Genomic DNA, 15,208 nt, shown 5'->3' on the forward strand with positions numbered 1-15,208 from the left:
CTGTCCTTCAGATGTAAGTAGACTGCAGAGTCTTGACCTGAGGAGTTGGCCCTTCTGTGTTGAGCCATGCGTTTGTGTAGTGGTTGTTTAGTCTCCCCAATATACAGGCCTGTGCATTCCTCACTGCGTCCTGATGCATTCTTGGGTTGCACGCAACAACATTGTGATTCCATACATGTCTGGAGTATCAGAGAAACTCAGGAGGATTTTCAACAAACATAACATCCCTGTGTTTTTTAAACCCAAGAACACACTAAGACAGATGCTGGTACACCCCAAAGACCGCACACCCAAACACAAGAAAAGCAATCTAGTGTATGCGGTCCAATGCAGTGAGGAATGCACAGACCTGTATATTCCCAGGAAACTCAACAAACGTAACCTATTGACCTCAGGTGAAGATACCAACGATGGTCGTTCAGTCTTGGACACAGGTAGTCTTAACGACTGTAACGACTGTCGTCACAGCAACAAGGAACACTAACGAACCAGCGGTATCGATGACCCGGGATAACGACCCCACTGAGGTTAAATAGCTGAGTTTCCCTGCCAGTCAGTCAGAACTGAAGAAGTCCTTTGGATGAGGGACGAAACGTCTTCCAGTAACTTCAACCAAGTCCAGTTGCCCTTGATTTTAACCTTCGTTGGATAACTATGACCTGGATGCATTTACTAAGAAAACAGTGCTTCACAAATGTGCGCTGAAGTTTTCATTGTGTTCGCAGTTGCAGTCTAATCAGCATCTGATTATTACGGCAACAGCTAATTAAGCAGAAAGCTCCTGGACTGCGCTTGGTATAACACTCCAGACACACTCCAAGACGCTGCAAGTGAAGGAAAGCTCATAGGCACAGGTCAGTGGTGGCTGAAGCACACACCACAACATACGTCCACTATTCCTTTGTGTTCCAGTAATGAGATATTGTGTTCTTTAATTACAGTCTAATTGCTTAATTTTTCTAATAATACATTTTTTGTTATATACAAGCTTATTTTTAATGCATGTTTCTTTTCCCCACCACATCCTTCTTTGCGGCTTGTGCAAAATCTTGAGATGTTTATGCATCTCTCTTCAGACGCAGAGAATTTCCCACACAAAACTGTCCGCCGCAAAATGCGTGACCTCAGTATATCCATGTTAACACATAATCAGCCTCCGTTAATATGTCTCCTGTCTCAGGTCTCTCTTGCAAAGGGTATCTTGATTGCAATGAGACTGTGTTTGGGGCAGTATGCATCACAAAACATGCAATGAATCTGTCCCTTTGTCCAGAGGAAGCAAGACTTGTCTGTGTTCGATCTTTTGCCTCTAATGTCCTTCAGGTACAAAGCATCATGTAGACCAGGTGGATAAATATGGGCCTTCTCTGTCTAGTTTAATAATTTTACAAGATGTTCCCACTGTTTTTGGGAGTTGAAGCTCAAACGTTTTAAATATAATACATCCTTAAGAATGTTTTTTTGCAGATTATGCACTTTTTGCAGTGAGGTGTGGAATGTGTCTGACTTCCATGCAGGAGATTGCAGTTCATGTCTCTTGATAGACCTGCAATTTTTGCAACATTCGCTTTACCAGGTGCTGACATTGTAGAGAGAAAGACTTGAAAAACACTGACATTGGATGTAAAAACATGTTTTCATTGAATGTAAAGGGTTTGTCTAATATTGACGTTCTAGTCTGGAGTTGTTCTGTTGCCTTGTGTAGCTTCGGACTCAAATTTGAAAACTTTAATATATAACTGGAACTTTTGGAAACTGCGACAGAGATGGGAAGGTGCCAATCTGCCAGTCTCTGGCTTGAGCTGCTGAGAATTGAGTCAGCAACATGAACCTGAATAGTTGGACCTATAGGCAACATCTGAGTTATACGGTCCTTTACTGGAATAGACAGATCTGCAATGGCGTAGAATTTTTTGTTTGAGAGTGTGTGGCTACATGAAAAGGCTCTGAAATTTAACACAAGCATATTCCATTTTCATTTTTTGATTTAAACCTGTCTTGCATGCCTGATATGAGACTATCTGAGAGATATTTTTGTCACAAGACACAACACATGTCTTTAGAAGACAAAGATATACTTTATTAATCCAGCAAGGGGAAATTTAATGTTTTTTTTTTACTTTGTTATTAATATACACACACATGCACAAACAGGACAACACATGGAGAGATGTCAGAGTGAGGCGGCTGCCACTCACTACAGCGCCCCGAGCAGTTGGGGGTTCAGGGGCTTGCTCAAGGCCAACTTCGGCAGTGCCCAGGAGGTAAACTGGCACCAGCCCACACTCTGGTCGGAGCTGGACTCGAACGGCGACCCTCTGGTTCCCAGCCTAATCCTTAGATTGAGCTACTGAGCAACTGCTGCCCCATAATTATCATAATCATTATTATTTGGTGTGACATTGTCCTAGAGTCATATTCAAGGATGAAAAAACCTATCAATCTACTGTAATGAAGATAATGAAAATGCTATAATTTATTTCGTTAATGTGGCCCCTTCTCCTCAGATCGATGGACATTAAATCAATTGATAGCGATTAGTTGATTTGCATTGTGACAATCAGCAAAGACGAATATACTATATATATACTCTTCTACATTACCCTTGCGACTCTTTTAAGTTCTCAATCGATTTCAGTTACACAAAGAGCTCCTTACTGCGTGGGCATAATGATGAACAAGAGCCACTTTAAAAAGATGGAAGACACACCCCATTAATGCTGACTTTGCAATCTTTACAACATTTGACAACACCAATTTGCTATGCCATTAAGAGGTCCACTTATTCTCCCAGACTGTGCATAAGTGGAGCAGAGAGGAAAGTTTTTAATGTGCCAGAAGAAGCATATTTATAGATGATTCACTACAGTATATAAGTGTAATAAATTGCAGACTCATCCTGCTTTTTGTTTTTTTCTTTCTGTTATAGGTCAATATAATACTCTTTATATAGTAATACTTTCGTAAAACGCAGGGTGCAATAAGTCGAAATTGTGTCATAAATTCTTGTTAAGGACTCACTTTAGCAGAAGCCTGAAACTTCAAATCAAAACGTACAATAAATCTGATTTATATTTGGCCTTCTAGCAACTTGTTTTCTCTTTTAGTGACCTTTCCCATGTGAAATAATGCAATGTGCTTTGAGAGTCATATCTAATTTCATCTGTATTAAAAGGTTTAGGAGCCAAGAGTGGATGCAACATATTGCAGTAAATAAATACTGTTGTTATTCCTAGAAAAACCTTGTCGTACCTGTTAAAGGTGAATCATGTGAACTAAATTTGCTGTTAGTTAGCAGGTTGCAGGCAGGTGGCATGAGGACAAAAATATATATATACATATATATATACACATCTGAATGTCTGTGTTTTGCAATGTTTGCTGGACAAAACAAGACATTTAAAAGACACCCCTTTTGGCATCTGATGGACAGTTTAAACTATTTCCCGCATTCTATAGCCTTCTGATTTACAACCTGCTCTGGTGTTTCACAGGTAAGTGTTAATGCTGCGCTGCTGCTTGATGAACATTTGATGTGCAGGGAATATAGCGGCACTAAAGATGCTCTTCTAACCACTGGTGTGGATTAAAAGGTGAGGTGATTTATTTAGAGTTCCCTTTGAATTTGACTGATGAAGAGCCTGATGAAAAATATTCACACTGTGATGTGCATGATATAAAGAAATCTGAAGACAGACAGCACCTTTGACTTCCTGGCTTCTCTATGATGTCCAATTACTCACGGCTTGGCCGAAGTTACACAGCCGAATTTACCCTGGAGCACAGACAGACTCTGGTGTAGGATGAAAATCAAACATCTTGGTACCTTTTTATGCCTAGCTGTTTATACATGAATCGACTGATGATGATGACTAATGTTTTGTTCCGTGTTGCTGCTAACGTGCCTCACGTGTCTATTTTCTACACCTGCATGTGGGTTGAATTTGGTTACTAGCTAAGTCTAGGGAACTGATTGATCGAATGATGACCATATTGAAAACTGCATCTTTAAAACTGCGATAATCTATGTTCTTATTTTAACACTGAATCAAATGACTGTATATAATGTAAAGGTCTCTCTCATAGTGACGAATACACAGAGAATGATCCCCCAATTCTGCAGCTCCCTTCACCTCTACATAGCCTTATATTGTCTTTCAGCTCATTTTTTCGGTTTTATGGCGCACAACTTTATTGTCTTGTTGTACTCGTCACCGCTCCTATCAGCTCTGCTTCCAGACGCATTATGCAGCTGTGAATGTTCTTACAAAAAGTTCTGATAAACCCACTCTAGACCAAAAGAGATCTGAAAGGAGAGTAAATACTGGACATGTAATCTCCATCAGGTTTTTAATTTGGCTAAAACTTTACTTTATGACGAAATACCTGCAAAGCTAATGACATTCTCATTAGCCTCACCCGAACTCTGTGTTTACTGCAAGCACATTTTAGCATGCTAACACATTAAGCTAAGATGGTGAACATGTTAAACTATACACCTGCTTAGCATCAGCATGTAAACACTATCACTGTGAACATGCTGGCATTTTTATTTAGCTAAGCAAAGCCTCACCATGCTGCTTGTGTGGCTGTAGACTCTTGGTCCTATTAAACTTATTACCATCAAAGAATTACTTAAACACTGTTATGCAATATTACTGTAGCAGCATTCCAGAGAGTAGATCTCACACTGCTCTATTTCTCTTTGAAATAAATTGTTTCAGTTATTTGTGACATAATGGGTAAAGTGGGTTACTTTTATCAGATTGAAGCCCTGAATAAAAGCTAATATGATAAAGCTTAGAGCTCTTCCTATCAACTGAAAAAAATGCATAATGGAGTTTTTTTTCCTCTTCTCCATTTATTGCTTCCTTTACATTGTTACATTTGAGTCAGAGTCTCTTATATTTCCTTCCTTCTTTCTGTTTTAATTGGTGTGACTTGTCAGGTTTCACTTGAAAAAGATCTTCTTAATCTCAATGAGGCTATTTTGTATACAAAATTTAATTAAATCTAAAACAAATCTATTTGCTTCCTCTGGCAGTATTTCATTACCTGTTAGTCTTTTCTGTCAACACTGACACTGGTACTTGTGACCTCTGAACCATCCTGTGTACAGGGTCACAGGGGCTGAAGCCAATCCCGGGCGAATGTCGGGCGAAAGCCACCAATCCATCCTAGGGCCACAGACATACAACCAGTCACACTCACACCTAAGGACAATCTAGGGTCACCAATCAACCTAGTCCACATGTCTTTGGACGGTGGGAGGAAGCCAGAGCACCCAGAGAGAACCCACAGGGTTTGAACCCACAACCTTCTTGCTGTGAGGCCATAGTGCTATCCACTGGACCACCGTACCGCCCCCCATAAAAACAATGACTCAAAAGCCACAAGAAGCCAGTGTAGTCACCATCAGTCATCATACAAACATGCTATACTGTCAACAGTGGGTTATGTGTAGAGTCATAAACTGACCATTTCTCAGTACATGCAACATGCAAGGCCAATACATGTTGCATTTAAATTTATTTATCCCACTTTTGCAGGGTCATGGGGGGGCTGGAGCCAATCCCAGCTGACATTAGGCGAAAGGCGGGATCCACCATGGATAGGTCGCCAGTCCATTACAGGGCTAGTATATGTATTATACACAGTTGATATCAGTTGATTGTGGTAAGTGAATTCTACTATAAAAGAACTAAAAACAAAACAGCATTACACAATCCTAAATTTTAATTATGGTTTTATCAAGTTGTGGTGAATAATGGAACAACTAGAATTTTGAAGATTGTCAGAAATATGTATAATTTTCACATGACAATAAAGGAAGTTTTATACTTTTATACCCTATACTTCTTTTATACATTTTTATTTCAGAAATGATTCATAAAAATGTTTTTTTATGAAATTTTCAATAGAGGTGCATTCATCCAAAACACATTTATTTCCGAAGAACCGAAATGTGTGCAGGTGTCCAAGGCCAGGCTAAAGACACATGAAAAACTAAACCATAGCCAGTGTAAACAGTTCAAACAGCTGTAATGCACACTGTTAAGATCAATAGCAATACTGTATAAAAACATGTTTGCTCATTGACTTGCAGTTGATCAGCTCTATAAATAACTGCAATATTAGCAGGGACCTTTTACTGAGCCAAAAGCACCCATTATCCCCATCAGTTAAGCCAATACAACTCCAGCTGCATTCATCTGGTCCTGCCTTGACTGATTGCTGCCATCTGGTAAACACCGCAAACCAGCTCAGACTCAAGAACATTGATATGAATGTGTACGTCTGTGCAGCGAACAGTAAAATATTCAAGGTTTGCCTTTAGCTAATTTGTTTAAACAGGAGCTTTAACTTCCCCGTGCTGCCGTAACTCCATCTGTTGTTGGGGCAGTGCTTTTTTATGGGTGAAAAAGCACTAATTACCACAACATTTACAGTCAGAGTCGGGATTGATGCAGCATGTGTTGGCCAAGCACAACTTTAACTGAGCAGTTATAAACCTCAATATGGGGTTTAAATTACTACAGTATACAGTTAACTGAGAGTGGGAGCCATATGTAGTAAGCAAGCATATGTAGTACTGGTTAGAGTGAATTCAGACATAGTTTTATTATAGTTTGACTTTAGTATTAGGGAATAACATTTGATGACTGATATATTGTGGATATAAATTATATACAAAAATGTAGACTAAAATAAAATAAAGTCTCTCACAAAAGTGAGTACACCCTTCACATTTTTGTAAATATTATATATTTTCATGTGACAACACTGAAGAAATGACACTTTGCTACAATGTAAAGTAGTGAGTGTACAGCTTGTATATTGTGTAAATTTGCTGTCTCCTCAAAATAACACATCACACAGCCATTAATTTCTGACCGCTGACAACAAAAGTGAGTACACCCCTAAGTGGAAATGTCCAAATTGGCCCCAAAATATTTTGTGTGGCCACCATTATTCTCCAGTTATGTCATCATGAAGGAGCGGAAGAGGACTCCAGTGGCAACCTGTGAAGCTCTGGTGAACTCCATGTCCAAGAGGTTTAAGGCAGTGTTGGAAAATAATAATAATTATAATTTAGTCAAATTGGCCTATTCCACTAATCGTCTAACAATGACAAGCAATAAAGCAGTTTTATTCTTATCCATGATCAATTTAAGAATAGAATGGCACCCAAGAAACAGAAAAATAAAATACACTAAATATTTTTGAAAACATGTTCTCTGACCATTTTAACATCTTTATCAATATGTTAGCCTGTTGACATTCAAATTTGTAGTATTGTAGTTGCTGATTGATCAGATTTCAGGTTTTCTACAACTTTATTCACATATGCAGTTGTACTTCACAGGATCTGGAAATAGATTTTATGAAATCGGTCAAGCTCCCTTTTAAGCCTGAATTAAATAACCAGTATGCAATTAATCTAACAAGGAATCTTAAATGAAGAAGGAGGAATGTATGTAATGCAACTGGTAAGAGAGGAGGTAAAGGGAACAGAATGAAGCTAAGCATTTAGTTGAAAGAAATGCAACCTAGCCACCCACCTCTAGAGAGGTCTTTGTTCTCATTTATTACAGCAGAAAAGCTTCATGCATCATTTGGAAAAGATTCAGCCTTCGGCCTTCAATTTAAATTATAGAAACAGCATTCAAGTGAATACCAACTCCCCGATGGGAGCTAAAGTTTCTCTCAATTTTTCCATTTCTTCTACTCTGCAACCCATAAGAATGTTTAATTGAATACATACATACTACTACTACTCAATACACCATGCACCCATACCATGTAAACAGTATCCACAGTACTTAGCATACACTTGTAATTATGTGATTAGCAATTCAGTAGGTAGCTCTTTATGTATTCCCAAGGGGAAATTTCAGTTTCATAACAGCAGATATGTAGGGAATAGAAAATGAGCATCAGCAGAGGTAGCATAGGCCCAGCTAGATGGAGGGCCACCTACACAACTGTGAAGTTTGGCTAAGTTGCCTATAGACACAGACAACTGCTGCATATAACTCTGCTCTAGTGGAACAATTCATCAGTTCTTATCAAATGAAACAGTCCCTTCGCTTGTGGTTTCACTGGTAAAACACCACAAGAATGACAATTACAAACAAAAAATACTATATTATAAGGACGCATTTTAATAAACATAAATCATAATGTAATGTGTATTTAAAACAAACAGCAAACCTATTAACAAATTTTAACAAAACTCTCTTCACCAAAATGCATCATGGGAATTCTGAGGGACAGACATAGGCTACTGTAGCACCCCGGAGTCATCCAGGCTGCGTGTGTGCTGCGGTTTAGTTAATGCGTCAACTTCCACTGGAAGCCTCTAAAAAGTATTTCAGATGTGGAGGGTGCAGCCTGCCCCACGTTAATGACTTGTTTTCAGTATGCACTTTTTGTGCTTCTACTACATTCTTCACAGCTCTCTGTGGCCCACTTTCGTTCCTCGTCTTGACGGGTGCACCTAGCAACTACCATAGAGAGCATTTTGTTGACATGTTTAGATATTATTGATTTGGTGATCAGTGGTTGCTTTTTTTGCTTCTAAGTAGGCTACATAGTTTAATTATTTATTTTTGTCTGATTTAATTGTGTTTATTGTTGATACACGATCGGAAGTCTTTACAGGTAGTTTTTTATTTTGAAAATTAACTGGATTCTCTGCCTTTCTGTGTCTGACTTCCTGCCCGGTTCATCTGCTCTGTGCTACTTGAGGGAGGAACCCTTCTGGTGTGAGCACAAACATTTGCTAGAATGGCCACAATCAGCTCCGGCAGCAGTGGACTTTCAGAGTGAGTCCAGGGTCATGTAAACTTGGTTTAAATTACTTGGTGGCAGGTGGGCCCCCCTGATGAAGACCCGCCCCCTCTGTGCTGAGAGTCGAGCTCCGCCCCTGAAAATGAATAATAAAAAAATAAATATATGACGAATATAATATAAACATACTAAGAATACTAATAAACTAACTAAACAAATAACAAAAAATATTGTGTTTTATATTGTATTTTATATTATATTATTTTTATTATTGATTAATCTGCTGACTAATTTGTCTGTTAACCAATTGATTGTTTGATCTATAAAATGTCAAAGGTAATGCCATCCAGTGTGTCTTGTTTTTACGACCAACAGTCCAAAACCCAAAGATATTAATTTTACAATTACAGTGCATGTAAAAAGTATTCACCCCCCGCCCCGGAAGTTTTCATGTTTAATTGTTTTACCACACTGAAATCCATAAGGGTATGACCTCTTGAAGTTGTTTTGTGGGGAAAATATCTAAGCAACAGGAAAAGCAGTTCATAATGCAAACACATTTTAATTACGTTAAAGGAAAGGCAGGCCATGTGCAGGCAGATTATTTCATCCCACAAGCATTTTTTGGTAGAAAATTAAAGGAATTTATTACAGTCTCAGGGAGAATGGTTGGGAGCAGAGCTAGATGGAGTCTGAACGGCTTTGTAAATGGTATAAAACAAAACTCTAGGGAGTGTTTTAGGGAGCCTGTACTCACAAACAAATAACCATAGTCACATATCAATGCAACCCTCATGTAGTCTATCATGGACATTTCATTTCCATTGGAGGTGATCCAATCCAGATTCACCAATTAAAGCAGTCTTTTACCATACTGCACATTCTGCAATTATCTAGCTGACACGTGCAAGCAATTAGCTTCCATTTGGTCCAGTATAGGCTCACTGTAATTCAGTTCAGTCTCGGGTCATCACCTTGAGACCTTTAACTGAGTTACTGTAACTGAGATAGAAGGTAAACTACTAAAGACAATCAGGGAAGAGAAGATTCTTTACGGGTTATTTTGGATTGTTGTGGTTTTGGGCTAGTGATGGATGAGTGTACAATGTGTAAATCAGAATGTTTCTCAGCGTAGTGGAGGCTAATATTTTCTCTGTTTAAATGCCACTAGGAATCCCATTATTTAAAATATATTGTACAAGCTGTAATTATGGCATTCCTGATTTGTGTATTGTTCCTATTTATTTATTAATTTATTTATGTAGTATAGACTAGCCTAGTGTTGATTTTAGCTTTCATGCAACTACAGTGACGGGCTCTGACATGATGATATTGCTGAGGCTGGAGCAGCAGTGGTCCACCACTAATGGTAACACAATGACCAAAAGCCAATGGCCTCATTGCACCAAGCCAGCCGTCTGTTCTAAAGTAATTGGTTTATGATTTATTGAAACACATGAGTCACTAAAAGCCTTATACCTAACGCCCTGTAATCGAAAACCCTGCCCTCTGTTCTGCCCGGCAGTCAACTTTGATGTGGGAAAACCTTTTTATTACAACTTGGGTGCAAAGTTTCTAAACCAAGCTTTACTGAGTTATCACTGTAGCTGCGCCATTAAATCCCAATTCCCTCTGAAAATCCAGCACACATCCCTGTGCGCTTGGACAAGCTGCAAAGTATTTAACATCCTGAAGGCTGAACTGTGTCATCATAACATTTGTTGCCAGGGAGTTGCTACGCAGGGCTCAAGTCTAACAAAGTACAAACAGAGTCCATTAAGGCCAAAGGCAGGTAAACTTAGGATGGTATTACTGACTATTCAGGTGAATGTCAGTAAATGGTACTTCAATGGTACTGCTTATCATACTGCAGTAAATGGGAACATTATCCTGCTTTGGGAAATATCAGTAATCTTGGCTGTAGCTTTATCTGAAGATAAGAAATCGCTTTTCACAGTGATCCATTCAGTGCAATTGTGAAATGAACAAGCTGCAAATGAGGAGGAAATAGCATTGCAGCTGTTTTTGTCAAAAGCATCCTGGGTGTGCAGAGAAGATAATTCTCTGGGAGGATTTCCATAGAAACACAGCACAACAAAGTACTTCCAGTCGTTTACCCAAACCGACTAGCTAACAAGAATTGAGCTTGAGCCAGGGTCCTGCTGACTGTGGACCATGACTTTGCCCACTGTGAGGCAATTAGAAAGAAGCTAGTCACTTTGTGACATCGGGGCATAAGTGGCATGCAGACATTTTTGCATGAAAGGTTTGGACTGATTGATGCAAGGCAGTAAAATTGTTTGATTACTTTACTGAACCATGTGCCCAGAGAGATAAAAATTCTTCCGTGACTCAGTATAAAATACAAAGATTCAACAGTTGATTGTTTTAACCAGTCCCACACATCTACCTCAAAGGTTTGAGAAGTGTGTTTGCTAAAGGATGATTAATGATTTTAATTCCCACGCTAGCTTGAATAGTGAATGAGTAACATTTCCTCACTGCTATTCAGGAATTCTTTGTCAGACTGAAGCCAACTTGTTCTGGACAGCTTGGACTGGTGTGTAGCTGTTTAAATGTATTGCTTTTTCTGAGAAAGGACATACAACGTCTGCACAAAGTGTCTCATGGAAAAATAATGATTATATGATCCTATGCTGATCCCTGGAACAGAAATTCTCTTTATTCCTCCCCTCACAAATCCGCCACAACAGATATTCAGTGTTTTTGTCAAAGGTGCTGGACCAAGATTGGTTGCACCAGCTGTGTTGCCTCATTAAAATGTTAAATGATTATTAAGTGGAGAATACACATCACCACACAAATAAGTTCTTTAAATTTTTTAACACCCCAGTAACTGCTGCACGCGCAACTGTTGCATAGCTGACTGAACTAACTGACAATGCACATGTAAGCTTAATCTTGATCAAGATTAAAGGATAAAATCAGTCAGAGAATATGGTCTGACCTGACACTTGATCAAAAAAGGCTCTGGAAAGATTTTAAATTACAATTCACAAAAATAGCTATAAAAAACACTCCATAGCTCATATTTTCAAGGATATGCCAGTAACATTAGACTAAATGACCAAATAACATTGGTTAGGTTAGCATAAGCAGACATTTCCCAATCACTCTAAACTGCATAAATGCTTCTAACTCTGAAACATACTCCTACACATACTTTATCCATGTGTACATATATAAATAAAACAAAGTCATACCTACATTTACAGTTGGTTGATCCACCACTTTCCAGACTGAAATATCTCAAATATCTGATGGTTTGTCATCAAATGTACAGACATTCACAGTGCAAATATAAGTAACATGAAAATGATGATGCAATCCAGTTCAGTAAATCACTAGTTTAAAATGAGCTAGTACTTACTAAGAACTTACGAAGGACTTCCAACACAAACTTAGTGATGGTTTTACGAATAGTTGGCACAACCCAATCCAGGTGGGAAGTGGGGAGCAGTGGAACTTGAATTGATGTTTTAAATAACAGGTAGTCTCTTCCCCTGTGCAAAGGTTAAAACCAAAAGCAGAGATAACAGCTTTTGTTTTTGTTGTTCAGCATGATGAAATTGATAACAAGCCATTTGCTCCCCTGAAAGCTGATATGTTGCATGACTGATGAGTAATCATGTTTATACAGCTTGTTTTCTCTGACCTGTCACTGTCCATCTGCACTGTGACAAGCATTGGACTATCTTGTTACATTTCGATTTAGACAGCCTGTTTTTTCGTATTATTCTTCCTCAAGGCTGTCGTTCTTAAGTTCAGGTTCAGAGAACATTTCTGAATTTTCTTTCCACATTTCAAACTGGCTTCAGTGTGCTGTCAGGAGGGGACAAGCTGTGCACAGTAGTAATTCATTGCTTGAACAATTGCCAGCATTCTTCCATGACAGCAGGGTGGGGAGGAAAGTAGTTCAACAATCCTCCAACAAGAGCAGCGGGGTTCAAGCTCTCGTGCTGGCAAACCTCTGCCCTCTTGAAGTGAGCTCCCAGTGCAAAACACTGAATTCCTTCCAAATCCAGGCAATAAGCGAAATAACCTATCACAGCATCTTTACATTACATTTTGCCACTATATGTCTGCCTAGTTTTTCTGCAGGTTCACTCAATAAAGATCTAAGTCTAAGTCATTTTCTCAGTAGACTGAGACATGATGATTATTTTTGTGAAAAACATTCAATCATTATATTATTTGTTCAGTTTGACAAAGTATAAAAAACAATTTTGCTTTTGTAATGTGAGTGAATGTTGGTACTACATGTTTTTCATAACATGTTTTTGTGAAATCACCAACAAAGTGTGTTGTTAATTAAGTAGCAACATAAGGTAATGCTTGTGGAGGTGGACCACAGGAAAACTGTGTTCAAAAGACAATGTGATGAAATGATAAAAGAGAAGAGACTATAGAAGCAAAAAAGTATAGTGCTTCTAGTTCTGGGAAAATGTGAGCTGTATAATTACCTTTATTAGAGTTATTTCACTTGTAAAGGACAGCGTCTGACATTTTCGTCTTGGGATGAGAAATCTTTTGAAATTCTGTGGGAAGCGTGGGGAATTAATTAGTCGATGAAGGCCAAGTTAAACATCTGAGCTTAACAATCCCAAATGCTGAGGACCACAAACAGAAAATGCACCGTAAAATAATCCATGTAATGTCATGTAATATTAAATAAACCAAATACATTTAAAGTACTAAACCTTTGATTAAAATATATTAAACAATTATTCAAATGTTCTTATGGCCAGAATTAAGTTGGATTTACTGAATATCTGTATGGAATTGATTTGACATATTTTTTTTTACCAATATCACAGGACTTTTCACTTATTCACTTTGCCCTGCTGCTGTCAGTGGAGAGGGAACTGTCCAAGGTCCTAACCCTGACTATTTAGCCCTTCTGAGTTAATAAAAAAAATTGTCAGTTTTTGGATAGAAGTACCTGCACTGCTTTACACATCGTTGTTTTACTTCTGTTTAACACACTATAGGTAAAAGTGGCACCATCTGTGTCTTGTTTGGGGCTTAGTCAGAGTAAATTAGAATGGGTAGAAAGCTCAAGAGAGTTATGCAAAATGAGGATCATCCAATGCACAATGTTTTTAGAGAGCTGAAGAACTCTTTTAGCAGCAGGTTTGTTATGCCCAGGTGCTCTTCAGAGAGATTTTGGAAGTCCTTGGTGCCTGCTGTGGTGAAGTTTTTTCATGAACATTATGGCTGACGATCAGATGTCTGATGCTGATGAATAAGACAGTGGTTGTACTGAGGATTGTGGTAATGTTGTTGTCCATGAAAATGTTGGTGTTGATGCCCAATTTAAACATTACCATGTACTAATACAGTAACATTGATGTTTGTGCTATTTATTATGGTCATTATGATGCCCTTATATGTATTGCCTTGAGATGTGCATATCTTTTACTTTTGTCTTACCTGTTGCTTGTCCTATATGTACTATATTGTCACACTCACGTTCCCACCTGGGGGATTAATAACACAGAATATAATAATATAATATATATTATTAATAATATGGTAGGTTTCCTTTTCACTACTTTCACTTTAACCTTCTACATGTGTTTATGTTTATTTCATTCTTCACTATTGTACAGATGTATCACCAGAGCAAAAAAAATAAAAAGCCTAAGGCCTACACTTAAAGAAACTGAATTAGTTTCTGGACATCCAAGTTAAGTAGACATGTGTTCCTCCCTCCTTCCCCTGGAGAGTCACATGGGTTGTAACACATTTATGAGTTATGAGTCTTGCTCAAAGGTTACTTAAGCTGTGGTTGTTGATTCAGTTTTTAAATCAAGAGGGATAAGAGGAAATACTGTAAATGCTGTATCCAGTGTGTGTGACACTAGCTTAAAACTCTGCCTTAGAGCTGAACCACAGGAATGACTTATGTGTCTAGTTGGTGTCATGGCTGACCCTCACTGACAGCTTCTTGGCTCTTTGGCTTCACTCATTGACCACCAGCCCACACTGAGCATGAAGCGATAACAAGCTGCAGGGCACTTCAGTGGCCTGGACTTCTCAAAGGGCCTTTGACCTGACAACATGGTAGACTGTGACAGGGGCTTTTCTACTCCATTTCTCTATATTCTCTGAATGTCTCACCTGCTCTGGGGATTAAAGGAATTTACTTATCCAGCCATCCACGCGGACAAGAGAAGTGAGGGAATTGTCCTTTCCTTTTATGGTATGTCAGACATGAAAAAGTAGCAAAATCAAAAGGCTCTTGGTATCTTGGTAGAGTGCAACCTTTGCCAGCCCTCTCTGATCTTTTGGTTATAGCTGAATTAAAAAGCCAGTCACACCAGGAGACAGAAAAAGGAGACATATTCACAATGGAATAAATAAAAACAAGACTCATACAGCTCTGAGAGGC

Source organism: Micropterus dolomieu, linkage group LG05 (assembly GCF_021292245.1).
Source record: "Micropterus dolomieu isolate WLL.071019.BEF.003 ecotype Adirondacks linkage group LG05, ASM2129224v1, whole genome shotgun sequence".
NCBI lineage: Eukaryota > Metazoa > Chordata > Actinopteri > Centrarchiformes > Centrarchidae > Micropterus > Micropterus dolomieu.